Genomic DNA, 17,292 nt, shown 5'->3' on the forward strand with positions numbered 1-17,292 from the left:
GAAGATAAATTCTTACAGCAGGCAAGTAATCGCCTGGTCACTAGCTTGCCTGGTGAGAAGTTGGTGGTCCTCACGCGTCACCTAGATAGGATTTTAGATAGTGCTGGAGAGGAGATGGCTGTCTTGGTACATGTGGGTACCAATGACATAGGAAAATGTGGGTGGGACGTTCTGGAAGCCAAATTTAAGCTCTTATGTAGAAAGCTGAAGTCCAGATCCTTTAGGGAAGCATTTTCAGAAATTCTCCCCATTCCTTGCAAAGGACCCAAGAGGCAGGCAGAACTCTGGGATGAAGGAATTAGATTGGTTAGGAACTGGGCAACATTCTGGGAAAGGGGGATCCTGTACCGAAAGGATGGATCCAGACTGCTGGTGCTAGCTTTAAAAAGGAGATAAGCAGCTTTTAAACTAAAATCTGGGGGAAGCAGACAGTCGCTCAGGAGCGCATGGTTCGATGTGGAGTACAACTACTACTACTAATCATTTCTATAGTGCTACAAGGCATACGCAGCGCTGTACACCATACACAAAAGACAGTCCCTGCTCAAAGAGCTTACAATCTAGATAAGACAGGTAAACAGACAGAACAATTAAGGGTAAGGGAATAAAGAGGTAAGGATAAGGGACAGGAGTATCCCTAAGGATATTGCTGAAACAGGATCTTTAGAGAATTCCAATAGAGAGGTTTCAATAATGGTGAAAGAAAGCCAGGAGTGTCTAATGGGAAAACAGAGTAAAGGATGCAAATTATCCCCATTAACTAAAAAAGCAGCTTGTAGATGCAAGGAAAAAAAAAACCAATTTGAAATGCTAGAAGCCTAAAAAATAAGATGGAAGAGTTAAGCGTACATACCACTAAATGATGAAGTAGATATAATAGGCATTTCAGAGACTTGGTGGAAAAAGGACAATCACTGGGATACTGTGTTAACAGGGTACAAATGATATCACAATGATAGAGGGGATCAAACTGGAGGGGGAGGTTGCACTATATGTTAAAGAGGGAATTGAATCAAACAAAATAAATATCCCACATAAAACAGACAGCAGTGTGGTATGATTATGGATAGAAATTACATGTATGAAGGGAAGGAGTATTCTTGTACGGCTGTACTACCGTCCGTCCGCCAGAACAGAACAGACAGATGAAGAAATGTTCACAGAAATTAGGAAAACTGGTATATTGGGCAACAGGATGATTTCAATTACTACACTCAAAAGGAACCAGTAGAGCTAAATAAAAAAAAAAAAAATCAATATAACTATCATTTCTACCTAATCATCTGTACTGTAGGAACTCATGAATGCCTGGTTTTCGCCTGCTTTTTTTTCTTGGAGTTCTTCCCCTTGATGAATGGGGAAATGTAAGGCTAAAATCCGGGGAGTCCCACCTACCTACCCCTAGAGGAGGCCTTACCTCCAAGCAGGAAACCCTGGAGTACTTTGGAGTTCGGGCACAGGAGAGGAATATGCTCACTTCAGTCAGGTCTGGCAGATCGATCTCAGACCACAGCATGGAAGGCATGTCACTGAGTCCACTTCTACAGGCTGCCCCTCCCAGACCCAGAAGCAGCTCGACAGCGACGGGCACCGAAACAGAGGAGCCCTTCGGAGAAACCTGGGTTTTCAGCGGCGAGTGGAGTCCCATTGGCCGTCTCTTTCCCAATTTTACCATGGATGCAGGGAAGACTGGGGCTTTGCCAGCAGCACTGCCTGAGGGGATAGCTTCTATCCCGTCTTTGGGAGAGTTTGAAAAACTGGAAGTGGTGACATTGGAGTCCTTTTGCGAAGCTATCCAGGGTTTGCAGTTTACCCTTCTCCAGGTATCTAATACTTTTGGAAATTAAGCTTTGTCTTTAAAATGAACTTGTTAATCACTGACAGGATCTAGAGCAGCAAGAATTGAGACGTTGGAACAGGAGGTGAAACAGATGCAAAGCTTCTTTTTTTTATAACAATTAAGGAAAGAAATATTCAGGCTCTTAAATCTGAATATTTGGATAATGTAGTCAGAAGGAATAATTTAAGATTTCTCAATTTTCCTAAATCTCCTCCGATTCCTGCAGTTGATATGTTGAAAAAATATTTTCAAGAAGTATTGGGGGTTCCAACTGAGGGCTTTCCACCCATAGTAATGGCCCAATATCTTTCTGGCATGAGGAGTTCAAATAAAGTACAACCTGACTTAAATCTTACAGAATTTTTGGAAAGCTCGTTGGAAGTAATTACTGAACAAACTACACTTCTGGTAATATTTGCACTGGAGTCTGACAGGAATAGTAATACTTTCAGTCATATGGAAACAAAGTTTTTGGGTTCTACAGTTAATAAATAGAAATAAATCAAAATACAGAAAAGAAAATATTGGACAAACTTAATATATTTTTTGATTAACTTTCAAAGGTACCCTTCTTCAGATCAGAAATAAACAAATGTTGATAAAACAATATATATAAGTGAAACATCAAAGCATTTCAATGACAGTCTTCACAGGAAGAGGGTGGGGTGGGTAAGGTGTGAAACATGGGAGCTTGGTGGATGACAGACAGGGAGAGATGCATGTAGATAACAGGGTGACAAAGCAGTAGAAATTTATGGTTTATAATGGGCTAGAAAACCCAGATCTTTGTTGTCCTGTCTGGTGGGTGTCAAAATATTTAATCATTCTGAAATCAAAGGTCTTACATTCCTGGATTGTCTTAAAGTTTCCTTTTAGTATTCTCACCATAAAATCATTGATACAGTGTTCTGGTTTTGTAAAGTGTTGTCCCACAAAGGTGACATCCTGGTTAGCACTGGCATTTTTCATATGATGTCTATGTAAATTAAATCTCGTCTTTAGCATCTGGCTTGTTTCTCCAATATAGAACCCTTCTTCACACTTTTTACATTGAATGATATATACCACACTGGAAGATGAGCATGTGAAGGATTCCCTTATGTTGAATATTTTTGCTTTGTGAATAACTGTGGGCTCCTGTGAAATGTGATGGCACAGTTTGCAGCTGGATATATTGCAAGGATGTGTGCCACTTTCTTCTTTTTGAGTTTCTATCGGGAACTTGCTTTTCAATAGTTTGTGTTTTAAGTTGGGTGGCTGTCGGAAGGCCAGCCCTGGTGGGGATGGGAGTATCTCTTTCAGTAGTTCATCCTCCTGGAGTAGTGGCTGTAGATCTTTTATGATTTTTCTCAACTTTTCTAGCTCTGGCTTGTATGTCACTACAAGGGGGATTCTCTCCGTGGCTTTCTTTTCCTTGTACTACAATAGATTTTCCCTGGGTATTTTAAGGGAGGAGGCAACATTCTTGGAGATTATTTTGGGGTTGTAGCCTTTTGTTTGAAGGATTCACTCAGGATTTTGAGGTGTTTCTCTCTGTCCCCTGGGTCAGAGCAGATATGGTGGTATCTTGTGGCTTGCCTTTGTATAATGGATTTTTTTGTATGTGAAAGGTGGAAGCTGGAGTTGTGAAGGTAACTGCATTCGTCTGTAGGTTTCCTGTATATAGATATTTGTATATAGCCATTGCTGATGGAAACTGTGGTGTCCGAAAAAGTGACTTTATCTGGGGAGTAGCCAATTGTGAATTTGATTGTAGGATGGTATGTACTGAAAAAAACTGTAAAATTGTTTTAGAGTTTCTTCCCCCTCAGTCCAAATCATAAGAATGTCATCAATATATCTGTAGTATTTTAGGGGTTTGGGTTCTATAGTGCAAGTATTTCTTGACTTATCTAGAGCCACTCAGAAAAGAAGATGGGAATTTCTGGTTTTGAGACCCAGGGTTTTGGCTCTGGGGGCCTCATGTGTTCTAAAAATTTCCTCTAGATGTATGGTGTCACTAGATACTGTTAGCAGGATAATCAGGATTAGAAGGATAATCAGGAAATCATTGTCAATTAACTGTTACCCACAGATTGAGATCAGTTTTATCCTGTGTCTCTACCTTGAATTAGGCCTACAACCAAACACTACATCAGGGAGAAATAAAATCCTATACCCTGAAAGGGAAACCTAAATCACTGAATATCCCATTAATAGGTAAGAAAGTACATTGAATTTCACCCACAGAGTAAATCTGAACAAGTGCTTAGACTTTACACTAAAACTACTTACTTCCTATATCCCACAGAACAGGTGTGGGCAAAAATAGGGTTGGTACTTTGATAGAACATTTTTCATTTCCTTTATCCACAAGTACAACAGCTCCTACACGTGAAGTATGGCAAAGAAACAACGAGCCCTTAAAGCTGCTGCTCTCATTATAGCTTCTGCCTCTGTCCAGATTGAATGCTTGGACCAAGGCAAGTTTCTGGTTTCATGTGATAAATGTAAACATACTGAATCTCTCATGAAACTAGTTCAAGAACTGAGAGGAGGTGGGAAGACTAAGAAACATCTGTGACAACTAGAAATTCATCACAGAGAGATGCATGTTGAAACATTGGAGACTTCCAGCAAAGGGAAAGATCTTGAGCAGACAGAGCACAGCTTGACTCAGGCCACTGGATCCTGCAAGATCAACCCTCCAACTCCATCTTCTGTTGACCTGAAAAATCAGTTTGCAGCCCTGGAAACAGAAGAGCTAGAAACATCTCAACAACAGGAGGAAACAACAATGAAAACTCCCACATCACTGGACAAGTGACAAATAAGAAGCAAAAGGTAGTGATGGTTGGAGATTCGCAACTGAGGGTTACTGAGGCACCTATCCGCAGACCAGACAAGTTGTCCAGGGAGGTGTGCTGTCTGCCTGGTGCCAAGATTAGTGATGTTGTGGAAAGACTGCCTAGACTCAGCTAGCCTACTGCCTTTCCAAGAGCTACTGAGCAGTGATGGTGTCCATCTATCAAGGAAGGGATGGAGAGTCTTCAGCAACAGACTGGCTAAAGTACTAAAAAGGGCTTTAAACTAAACTGGCTGGGGATGGGTAAAAAAGGCCCCAAAGCCATAACCCCCAGGAAGGTAGGATATCAAATGCTCCTATAGAAGAGGGGAAAAAAAGAGTAACATTTGGAGAGCATTGTATAGCAATGCCCGTAGTATAGGAAACAAACTTCTAGATCTAGAGGCTACAATGATAGAAGCAGACTTGGATTTAGTGGCAGTCACGGAGACGTGGTTCACAGAGCCATGACTAGGATATAGCTGTACCTATTCAGGATAGGGTAGGAAAAAAAGGGTGGAGTGTTATTATATGCTGTGATAAAGTCACATCCAGGATAGTTGGGTTAAGGCAGCTTCAGTCTGAACTACAAGTCCCAGAAGGCATTGCAGGCAAGAAGCCAGGGGGTGAGATGGAAAACCCGGACTGGACTCCTAGCTGCAATAAGGGAGGACAAGGGGGTAAGCTAACAGGAGGTGTAGACTGGCTGCCGCTAGGGGGAAAGAGCTAGGAAACCCTGTGTGCAGGAGCTCCTCATTAGTCTAATGCTTAACTCAGCTGGTATGGGTGTGTAGAGAAGCTAATGAGTGGAGAATGATTGGTTGTGAAGGCAGAAGCCAGGGATTGATTAGGCAGGTGGGAAGGAGTTTCATTAATTCAGTTCAAGAGAAAAGCAGGAGGAGAGAAGTATTTGCAGGCTGAAAATCCTTGGGCAGGGAGGTCCCTAAAGTATTTGAAGCTGTAATTCCTTGGGTGAGGGGAAGTCCCAAAAGTATTGAATTCACTGTGAAGCTGATGCAGGGGAAAACCCTTGGGTAGAAGGAGTCCCTAAAATATTGAACTCTCCTGAAGGTAAAGTGGATAGAAGGTAGAAAATGCTGCTTGGTGACTGAACTGTGATGATGAACTGAAAGAACTGTTTGTCTTGGGAATTGAATTACTGTTTATTGTGCCCTGGATAAAGAGCCCAGACTGAAGCCTGTATTCACAGTCAGAAGAAATGAACAGAGATTTAATTGAAGACATCCACAAGATAGCTAGGAAAGGGGAAGTACTATCCATAGGTAATTTTAATATGCTTGATGTGGATTGGGGCATCCCTGCTGCGAGATCGTCCAAAAGCAAAGGGTTCTTGGATTCCCTAAAAGGAAGAATTGTTTCAGCAGTGGATAATGGAACCGAAGCGGGATGGAGCTATTGTGAACCTGGAGCTTACAAACAGAGAGAATGTTTCTCATGTCACTATAGGAGACCATCTGGCATCTAGTGATCACCGCATGGTGTGGTTCAATATTAAGATAGAGTAGGGGGCTTATTCAAGATTGAAGGTCCTGGATTTCAAAATAATTAATTTTGCTCAGATGGGGGAAGATCTCAAGAGTTAGTAGGATGGGAACAGCTTGAGGAAGTAGAACAGCAGTGGACAAGACTGAAAGGAGCTATTTTAAAGGCAACTAATCTTCTAATATAATAATTTGCACCTCCAACGTTCTGAAGCCGACTCTGTGGCAGTGAAGCCGTGTAGTGTTCGTAGGGTTCGTAATCGTCCCGCCCTCGAGGGAACTCTGTCTAGTTGCCAGGGAAACAAACACGACGCCAGAAGGAGAAGGGACCAACCACAGGCAATCGCAATCGCTGTCAATGTCCCGCTCTCTGAGGGCAGGGAAGGCTGCATGGTAACGCAACGTCAGAAGGAGAAGGGACCAACCACAGGCAATCACATTCACTCACTGCCCCGCCCTCAGAAGGAAGGGAAGGCTGCATAGTAACGCCACGACCAGAGAACAGAGGACCACGGTGGCAGGAAGCACAAAATCCACCTGACAGGACTCTCACTTTCAAGAAAGTTGAACTCAGAGGTACTGACAGTGCACTACAAATGCTGGCCCCTACCATGACCAAATGCCTTGGATTTGGCCGGGTTTGAGATGGCCGCCATCGGTTTCCATTATCGGCGAAAACCGATGCCAACCATCTCAAACCCGGCCATCTCTGACATTTGGCCGGCCCCAACCGTATTATCGAAATGAAAGATGGCCGGCCATCTTTTTCGATAATACGGTTTGGGACCGCTTTTTGCGGCGCCGGCCATATAGATGGCCGGCGCCATTCGATTATGCCCCTCCACATGTATCTCTCTTCCACTCTCTGAAAATGAACTCCAAGGTACAGACATCAAAGGAGGAGGCAAGTGGAGAGCCCTTAAAAACATTAATGGCAGAAGGTCATTACCTTGCTAGCGCCTGTTTCAATTCAATGAGAAACGGGCTTTTTTTTACTAGTTATGTTAATAAATTACATAACGGAAAGGAGGAATAGGTCACTCTGGTTCTCAAACATAGTAGTTGAAAAGGTAAGGGAAAGGAGATTAGCCTTCATATGTTATAACACGACTCAGAAAGAAGAAGACAGGCAAGAATACCTGAATAAACTAAGAAACGCTGGAAAAGCTATCAAGAAAAAAAAGAGGCATATGGAAGAAAAGATAGCTAATACGGTAACATTGGGGGATAAGACTTTTTCAGATAAGTGACAGGAGGAAGTGCCATAATAGCACTGTGAGGCTCAAAACTGAGCGGGAGGAATATGTAGAAGTTGATAAGGATAAAGCTGCACTGCTTATTTCTGTTCTGTGTTCACGAATGAAAGGACAGGGATAGGACCGCAGAAAACAAATGCTAATGGGAGTCCGGAGTGGTCCCAGAGGACTGCAGAAGGGCAGATGTGGTCCCTTTGCACAAGCGTAGAGGAGGTTAGGAATTATAGACTTATCAGTCTGACCCTGGTGGTGAGTAAACTAATGGAAACGCTTCCAAAGGGGAGGATTGTGAGGTTTCTCAAACTGAATGGTTATCAATAGAAATCAAACAAAATAAAACATGGAAAAGAAAATAAGATGATACCTTTTTTATTGGACATAACTTAATACATTTCTTGATTAGCTTTCGAAGGTTGCCCTTCTTCGTCAGATCGGAAATAAGCAAATGTGCTAGCTGCCTATTTCTGATCTGACGAAGAAGGGCAACCTTCGAAAGCTAATCAAGAAATGTATTAAGTTATGTCCAATAAAAAAGGTATCATCTTATTTTCTTTTCCATGTTTTATTTTGTTTGATTTCTAACCTTAAGAGTGGACTAACACGGCTACCACACTCCTCTACTCAAACTGAATGGAATGCAGGACCTGAGGCAGCGTGGCTTCACTAGAGGCAGGTCGTGGACACCCTGGAGGGTGTGGATGACATAAGGAACGAAAGACTTAGCGAAGCTTGAGGAATGGTCCAATATTTGGCAACTAAGATTTAATGCCGAGGTAACAGTACAATATAGGGGGAAGAAACATAGAATCATGATGGCAGATAAGGGCCAAATGGCCCACTCAGTCTGCCCTTCCTCAATAACAAATAGCTTCTCCTTTTCCTAAGGGATTCCACATGCCTGTTTTTAACACTATGCAAAAAATGCAGTAAAAACAAGTGTGACAATGGGGTAAATCTATACAAAACTTGTTGAAAACACTAGTGTATAATGGTTTTCAAGGGTAATGATGTGGAGGAATTGAAAGAAATCTCGGTGAACCTGGAGAATGTACTGAGCCAAACTGACAAAGAGTAGCAGATCACCTGGACTGGATTGAATGCATTCAAGAGTAATGAAATAACTCAAACATGAAATTGCTGATCTGCTGTTAGTAATCTGTAACCTTTCATTAAATTAATTCATAGTACCTGAAGATTGGAGGATGGCCAATGTGACGCCGATTTTTAAAAAAGGATTCCAGGAGTGATCTGGTTATCAATAGAAATCAAACAAAATAAAACATGGAAAAGAAAATGAGATGATAAGTTATGTCCAATAAAAAAGGTAATACATTTCTTGATTAGCTTTCGAAGGTTGCCCTTATTCGTCAGATCGGAAATAAGCAAATGTGGTAGCAGATAGTATATATAAGAGAAACATCAAAGCATTACTTTGACTGTCTGACAGAGTGGGAGAGTGGGGGTATGCATGGGGACATCAAAGCATTTCATTGATATTCTAACAGAATGGGTGTTGGTAGGTGAGAGGAGGGTAATAAACAGAGAAATACAGCTTTATGGTTTATAATGGGTTAGAAAACCCAGATCCTTATTAAGTCCTTATTAAGGAGTAATCTGGGAAATTACAGACCGGTAAGCCCGATGTCAGTGCCAGATAAAATATGAAATATTATAAAGAATAAAATTACAGAACACATAAAGAGGTTTAATGGGACAGAGTCAGCATGAGTTCAGTCAAGGGAAGTTTTGCCTCACCAATTTGCATCATTTCTTTGGAGATGTGAATAAACATGTGTATAAAGGTGAGCCAGTTGATGTAGTGTATCTAGATTTTCAGAAACCTTTTGACAAAGTTCCTCATGACAGACTCCTGAGAAAATTAAAGAGTAAAGAGATAGAAGGTAAAATTATGTATCATACCTGATAATTTTCTTTCCATTAATCATAGCTGATCAATCCATAGACTGGTGGGTTGTGTCCATCTACCAGCAGGTGGAGATAGAGAGCAAACTTTGCCTCCCTATATGGGTCATGTGCTGCCGGAAACTCTCAGTATGTCGATATCAAAGCTCCATCCGCAGCCTCAGCACTTAGACAATTACACCCCACAAAGGGACAACTCTGCCCAGCTCACCACCGCCGAAACGGGGGAGGGGAATTAACCCAGCTCATCCCCACACAAGTGGGGGAGGGGAATCCGTCCAGCTCATCCCCGCGGAGCGGGGGAGGGACACCACCTCGCCGATGCGGGGGGATCTGGCTTATCCTGCAACCGCAACCGCGGGAGGAGCTGACTGACCCTAACACCGCCGAAGCAGGAGGGGTACAAAGCTACCCTACAGCCGCACGAAGCGGGAGGGAGTGCCGGCAGAATTTAAGTCTCAATCCAGCCCCGTAAAACGGAGGGGAGAGGAATGCAGCAGCTCACTGTAACACAAACTCGTCTCAACTCTTGAAGAATCCAAGTGAAAAAACTTGAACACGAAGTCCTCCTGAAGTAACTGAAGACTAAACTTAATGGAAAGAAAATTATCAGGTATGATACATAATTTTACCTTCCATATCATCATGCTGATCAATCCATAGACTGGTGGGATGTACCGAAGCAGTACTCACCCAGGGCGGGACATTGAAATCCCTGAACTCAACACTGAAGCTCCAAACCAGGCCTCCGCCCGAGCAGCCACAGTCAAGCGGTAATGTCTGGAGAAGGTATGGGCCGACGCCCAAGTTGCCGCCTTGCAAATCTCTTCCAAGGAGACGGACCCGGCCTCTGCCATCGAGGCCGCCTGAGCTCTAGTGGAGTGGGCCTTCAACTGAATAGGCGGCACCTTCCCCGCGGCCACATAAGCCGCTGCAATGGCTTCCTTGACCCATCTTGCCACTGTAGGCTTAGCAGCCTGCAGACCCTTACGAGGACCTGCAAACAGGACAACAGATGATCCGACTTCCGGAAATCATTGGTCCTTCCAAGTATCTGATGATGACCCGTCTCACATCCAGATATTTGAGAGCAGAATACTCTTCTGGGTAGTCCTCCCTACGAAAGGAAGGGAGACAGAGCTGCTGACTCACATGGAAGCGAGAAACAATCTTGGGTAGGAAGGAAGGCACTGTGCGAATAGTCACTCCTGCCTCAGTGAACTGCAGAAAAAAGCTCTCGACAAGAGAGTGCCTGGAGCTCGGAAACTCTTCTGGCTGAAGTGATAGCCACCAAAAAGACTGCCTTCAACGTCAGGTCTTTCAGAGATGCCCTCGACAAGGGTTCAAAAGGCGGCTTTGTAAGGCTCTTAGCACCAGGTTGAGATTCCACGCAGGCACCACTGAGTGCAGAGGAGGGCGCAGGTGATTAACTCCCTTTAGGAAACGCACCACATCTGGCTTCAAAGCCAGGGAAGCACCCTTCAGGCGGCCCCTGAAGCAAGCCAGGGCCGCTACCTGTACTTTCAGGGAACTGAGCGACAGGCCTTTCTCCAGACCTTCTTGCAGGAACGCCAGCACTGAAGAAATTGGAGCAGTAAATGGAGAAAGTGAACCTGCTTCACACCACGCTGCAAAGGTACGCCAAACCCTGGCGTAAGCCGTAGAAGTAGAGCGCTTCCTCGCTCTCAGCAGAGTGGCGATGACCTTGTCTGAGAAGCCCTTCTTTCTCAGCCGCTGCCGCTCAATAGCCAGGCCGTAAGACCAAAGGGGGAGGGATCCTCCATCACCACGGGACCCCGATGTAACAGGCCCTGCTCCACTGGCAGTCGCAGAGGTTCGTCCACTGAGAGCCTGATCAAGTCCGCATACCAGGGACGTCTGGGCCAATCCGGACCCACCAGGATTATCCGGCCCGGATGCTTTGCCACCAGGTCTAGCACCCTGCCCAACATGGGCCAGGGCGGGAACACATAGAGAAGCTCTTGTGTCGGCCACTGTTGGAGAAGAGCATCTACTCCCAGGGATCAAGGGTCCCGTCCTCTGCTGAAAAAGCGCGGCACTTGGCAATTGGCCGATGACGCCAACAGATCTAGGCTCGGCTGGCCCCAGCGCTTTGTGATGTCCAAGAACGCCTGAACAGATAGCTGCCACTCTCCGGGCTCCAAGGTATGGCGACTGAGAAAGTCCGCCTTGACATTCATGACTCCGGCAATGTGGGCCGCTGACAGCTGTTCCAGGTTCGCTTCCGCCCACTGGCATAGATTCATGGCCTCCTTGGTTAGAGGGGCGCTGTTGGTACCTCCCTGGCAGTTGACATAGGCCACAGCCGTGGCATTGTCCGACAGGCTTCAACGCCAGTACCGGGATGAACTCCAAAAGCGCCAACCGAATGGCTCTGAGTTCCAGGAGGTTGATAGACCACTTTACCTCTGCAGGAGACCAGAGCCCCTGCGCTGTCCTTCCCAAGCAGTGGGCTCCCCAGCCCGACAAAGAGGCGTCCGTCGTGACGACAATCCACTCCGGGGTCACCAGAGGCATTCCTGCAGACAACTTGTCTGTCTGCGTCCACCAGCTCAGCGCCTTGCGCACTGCTGGGTCCAAGGGAAGGCGCACAGCATAATCCTCCGACATCGGAGTCCAGCGCTGCAGCAGAGAGTGTTGTAGTGGTCTCATATGAGCCCTGGCCCAGGGCACTACTTCCATCGTGGCCGTCATAGAGCCCAACAGCTGCACATAGTCCCAAGCCCGAAGAGGAGAGGCTACTAGGAACTGGTCCATCTGAGCCTGAAGCTTGACAATCCGATTGTCTGGCAGGAACACTCTGCCCACTTGGGTGTCGAATCGAACTCCCAGATACTCCAGGGACTGAGTTGGCGCAGCTGGCTTTCCTCCCAGTTGATGATCCACCCCCAGGGAGCTCAAAAGAGCAACCACCCGGTTCACAGCTTTGCCACACTCTGCATAAGAGGGGGCTCGGATCAACAGTCGTCCAGATAAGGATGGACTTGTACTCCTTCCTTCCTCAGGAAGGCCGCGATGACCACCATTACTTTGGAGAAGGTCCGCGGAGCAGTAGCCAACCCGAACGGGAGGGCTCTGAACTGGAAGTGTCGGCCCAGTACCTGCAAAACGCAGAAAGCGTTGATGAGGAGGCCAAGATGGGAATATGCAAGTACGCTTCCTTGATGTCCAAGGATGCCAGGAACTCTCCTGCCTGCACTGCCGCTATAACAGAGCGGAGGGTCTCCATGCGAAAGAGCTGATTGACCCTTGAGGTTGAGGATAGGCCGTACAGAACCTCCCTTTCTTTGGTACCCCAAAGTAAATGGAAGTAACGTCCCTTGCCAAGCTGATTTTCTGGCACCGGAACGACGCACCCAGGCGGATCAGATTGTCCAAGGTCTGCTGCACTGCCACAGCTTGACCGGAGACTTGCAGGGAGAGTGTACAAACCCGTCTCTTAAGGGTCGGCAGAACTCTAGCTTGTAGCGTCTCTGATGACTTCCAGCACTCAAGCGTCTGAAGTTATTGTGATCCACTCGCCCAGAACGAGGACAGCTGTCCTCCAATCTGCAATGGGGCGTGGACCAAGCCCCTCATTGGGTACGAGACCCTAGGGGAGGACCGGAGGGAGCACCTCCGGGACGGCGGTCTCTGCGAAAGGAATGCTGCTTGGGGGAGAATTTCCTCTTGAAGGAAGAGGGGGCAGAGGAGCCCGACCTGCCCGGGCGGTACCGACGGGCTTCCTGAAACCGTCCTCTGGAGGTACAGGGGCGAGCACTAGTCCGAGCCCTGACCTCTGGTAACCTCTTGCCCTTAGACGTGCCGAGATCAGTCACGATTTTGTCCAGCTCGACCCCAAAGAGCAGCTTGCCTTTAAAAGGCAATCTAGCCAGGCGGGATTTAGAGGCATGGTCAGCAGACCTATGCTTCAGCCAAGCTACCGCCGCGCAGAGATTGTCTGAGCCATGCCTTTAGCTGAGGCCCTCAAGACATCATACAGCAAGTCTGCCAAATAGGCTAAGCCCGATTCCAGGGCCGGCCAATCAGCCCTCAAGGAATGATCCGAGGGGGAAGCCCGCTGCACCATAGTCAGGCACGCCCTGGCCACATAGGAGCCGCAAACTGAGGCCTGCAAACTTAAAGCAGCCGCCTCAAAGGACGACCTTAAGGCCGCCTCCAATCTTCTGTCTTGGGCGTCCTATAGGGCCGTGCCACCTTCCACCGGCAACGCCATTTTCTTAGTCACCGCAGTGATTAAAGAAACCACGGTAGGCCACAGATAGGCCTCACGTTCACTTTCAGGCAAAGGATAGAGGCGGGACATAGCCCTAACCACTTTAAGGCTCGCTTCCGGGACATCCCACTGAGCTGAAATTAAGGTGTGCATGACATCATGCACGTGGAAGGTTCTATGCGGGCGCTTCGTCCCCAGCATAATGGCAGAGCCAACAGGGGCTGAGGGAGAGACGTCCTCCGGAGAGGAAATCTTCAAAATGCCCATGGCCTGCATTAACAGGTTGGGCAAATCCTCTGAGCTAAAGAGCCGCGCTGCAGAGGGGTCATCCGCTCCATCCGAGCGGGGATCCGTCTCCTCCAAGGAATCCGCAAAGGACCGTTGGGAGAACTCAGATACGCTGCCCTCATCTACATCGGAGGAGGACAAAAGTCCTCCAAGGCCTGGGAATCAACCCGAGGGCGTTACCTCCGGGGGCCTCAACCTCTTTACCAGACGAGGGAGCAGGGGCAGCATTTTGCATAAGGAAGGCCTGATGCAGCAGCAAAAAAACTCGGGGAGAAACCCCGCATACTGTGCACTTCCGCAGCCTGGGCTACAGCCCTAGACGCACCCTCAACCGGCGCTCGCAAGAGCGGGGGAGAGACATGCTGCGCATCCAAGATGGCTTCCGGTGCGACAGTCCGTGAAGGAGCCGCACGGGAAGAACGGCGCTTAACTTTAGCCGCTTTTGTGCCGTCGCCCAAATTAAGGGCGTTCATGGCATCAATGTCTCCCACCTCAAGGGCGGCCCAAGAAGAAGCCGTCCGAGCCGCGTGGCCGGCCAATATGGCGGAGGCGAGCCGCGGGGGATGGGCGTTTATGGCGGGAAAAACCGCCACACCGGAGGAAGGACCGGGACACTCATCGGTCACGAAACTGTCACCCAACAAGGGCGAATCAGACTTTAAGACCCCCGCATCCCCTCTGGAAGCGCACACGCGATCCGGGGAGCGACTCTTTGCGCCCTCGCCCTCCGACGCCATAGGCCACGTGGAGACCAATCGGGGAACCCCCTGCCCGCTATAAAAGGTAAAAATTACCTGCTGTCCGCTCCGAGCTGTAACGACCTGGTGTCCCAGTGAGTAGCTGCAATAAACGTTTAAATAAACGTCGAAATAAACGCCTTTAAAGACGTTCAAATTTTTTTTTTTTTTTTTTTTAAACGGAGCCAGCGGGAGGGTGGAGAAAAGGAGGGACCTGGCGCCACCAGGTTTGCACTTGCTCAAGAAGAGCCCTCAACCCCAGGCACTCAACAAAACCTAAAAATTAGGCTTGGAGGCCTAGCCAGAGCTGCTGCTGTGTGTGACCACCACCTGCTGAGATAGAGAACATACTGAGGAGTTTCCGGCAGCACATGACCACATATAGGGAGGCAAAGTTTGCTCTCTATCTCCACCTGCTGGTAGATGGACACAACCCACCAGTCTATGGATTGATCAGCATGATGATATGGAAGCCAATGTTCTGTTGTGGATTAGGAATTCGTTATAAGACAGAAAGCAGAGGGTAGGGTTAAATGGCCATTTCTCACAATGGAGGAGGGTGAATAGTGGACGGCCACAGGGATCTGTACTGGGACCGGTGCTATATAAACATTTATATATGATCTGAAAATCAGAACGTTGAGTGAGGTAATTAAATTTCGAAAGGAGACAAACTATTCAAAGTTGTTAAAACACGTGCGGACTGTAAAAAATTGCAGGAAGACCTTAGGAAACTGGAAAGCTGGGCATCTAAATGGCAGATTAAATTTAACGTGGACAAAAGCAAAGTGATGCACATTGGGAAGAATAATCCAAATCATAGTTGCCTGATGATAGGGTCCAACCTGAGGTCAGCACCTAAGAAACAGATCTAGGTGTCGCCATAGACACTGAACTCTTCTGCCCAGTGAGTGGCAGTGAAGGTCAAAAAAGCAAACAGGATGCTAGGAATTATTAGGAATGGGATGGTAAATAAGACCAAGTATACTATAATGCCTCTGTATCACTCCATGATGCGACCTCACATTGAGTATTGCGTTCAGTTCTGGTTACCGTATCTCAAAAAAGATATAGTGGAATTAGAAAAAGTTCAAAGAAGATTGACCAAAATGATTAAAGGGGATGGAACTACTCTCGTATGAGGAAAGGCTAATGTGGTTGGGGCTCTTCAGCTTTGAAAGGAGACGGCTGAGAGGAGATATGATTGAGGTCTACAAAATATATAATACCTTGTATTTCTCATTCCGTAAATGGCGATTGCCACTACTGCTTTATGTAAGCCACATTGAGCCTGCAAAGAGGTGGGAAAATGTGGGGATACAAATGTAACAAATAAATAAATAAAATCCTGAGTGGTGTAGAATGAGAAGAAGTAAATCAATAATATTTTTTCACTCAACGATTAGTTAAGCTTTGGGACTCTTTGCCGGAAGATAAAGTAACAGCAGTTAGCCTATCTGGGTTTAAAAAAAGGTTTGGACAAGATCCTGGTGGAAACGTCCACAGTCTGCTATTGAGACAAACATGGTGAAACCACTGTTTGCCCTGAGATTGGTAGAATGGAATGTTGCTACTATTTGGGTTTCTGCCAGGTACTTGTGACCTGGATTGGCCACTGTTGAAAAAAGGATACTGGGCTAGATGGACCATTGGTCTGACCCAGTATAGCTATTCTCAAGTTCTCATTTCAAGGGATAAATAATGGCTCTCAAGCCTATGTGGATAATATTTTATGAACTTTTCCTCCAGAAAGCTGTCCAAATGTCTTTTGAATCCCACTATATTAGCTGCCTTCACAACATCCTCCAGCAACAGATTTCATACTGAATGATTCCCTTTGTGACAACAAATCGTTCTATAATTTGTTTTCAATCTACTTGGTGTTAGTTTGAAGGAAAATTCTTGTTTTTGTCTCATTTGAAAGGCTGTTAATTCCCTTTTCAACTATTCCACCCTACTCATGATTTCATAAATGATATCTGCTCTGTCATCTCTTTTCCAAGCTGAAGAGCCCTACCCTGTTTGGTCTTTCTTTATAAGCTGTTCAATCTCCTTTATCATTTTTGTTACCCTTCTCTCCACCTTTTCCAGTTCTGCTACGTTAGTGGCACTCCACCCACCTAATCAGGGGTATCCTCTCCCCCATCAAGTAGCCCCCCCCTTTCCCTTGACTTTTCTGAAATCAACAAACTCTCTCTCCTCTTAACCTGATACAGGTCAGCAGGTTTCTTGCCATTATCAATGCACTAAATGAACTGGGGAGACAGCCCAAGAGGAAAGTCTTAGTAAGGACAGTACTGAGGAGAAAGGGAAGGACTTGCAACTGTTTGGTAGCTGTTTTTCTCCTTGTAAGAGTGCTCTGTGGATCTCAGACAGGCTCGACAGCAACCCTCTGGTGCACTTCACCCAATCCCTCCTCCTGCTGACCTCAACATAGGTAGGAGTATGTAGCAGCTGACTGGTACAGGCAAATCACTTTTGCCTGTTCCTGCCATGCTCTTCACTATTGTCTGCTGCCTTCTGTGTATTCCACAGCATTCATAGAAGCTTCAGGTCCCTGCACATGAGATTTTATGCGGTTATGTGAACAATCATACATAGAATTCTGAATGCATAAAACCATGTAACTTCACATGGTTTACAAGAGAAAAGAGTGGATTATCCAACTCATGGCTATGTTCAGAT

The 17,292-nt window shown here is 46.3% G+C and overlaps 1 protein-coding gene across 1 annotated transcript in view; it reads right to left on the minus strand.

Moving 5' to 3' along the window:
- The window catches only part of GLG1 (golgi glycoprotein 1), a 435,835-nt gene that overhangs the window by 100,081 nt on the left and 318,462 nt on the right, over window positions 1-17,292 (minus strand).

This window comes from Microcaecilia unicolor, chromosome 5, assembly GCF_901765095.1.
Source record: "Microcaecilia unicolor chromosome 5, aMicUni1.1, whole genome shotgun sequence".
NCBI classification, from domain to species: Eukaryota; Metazoa; Chordata; class Amphibia; order Gymnophiona; family Siphonopidae; genus Microcaecilia; species Microcaecilia unicolor.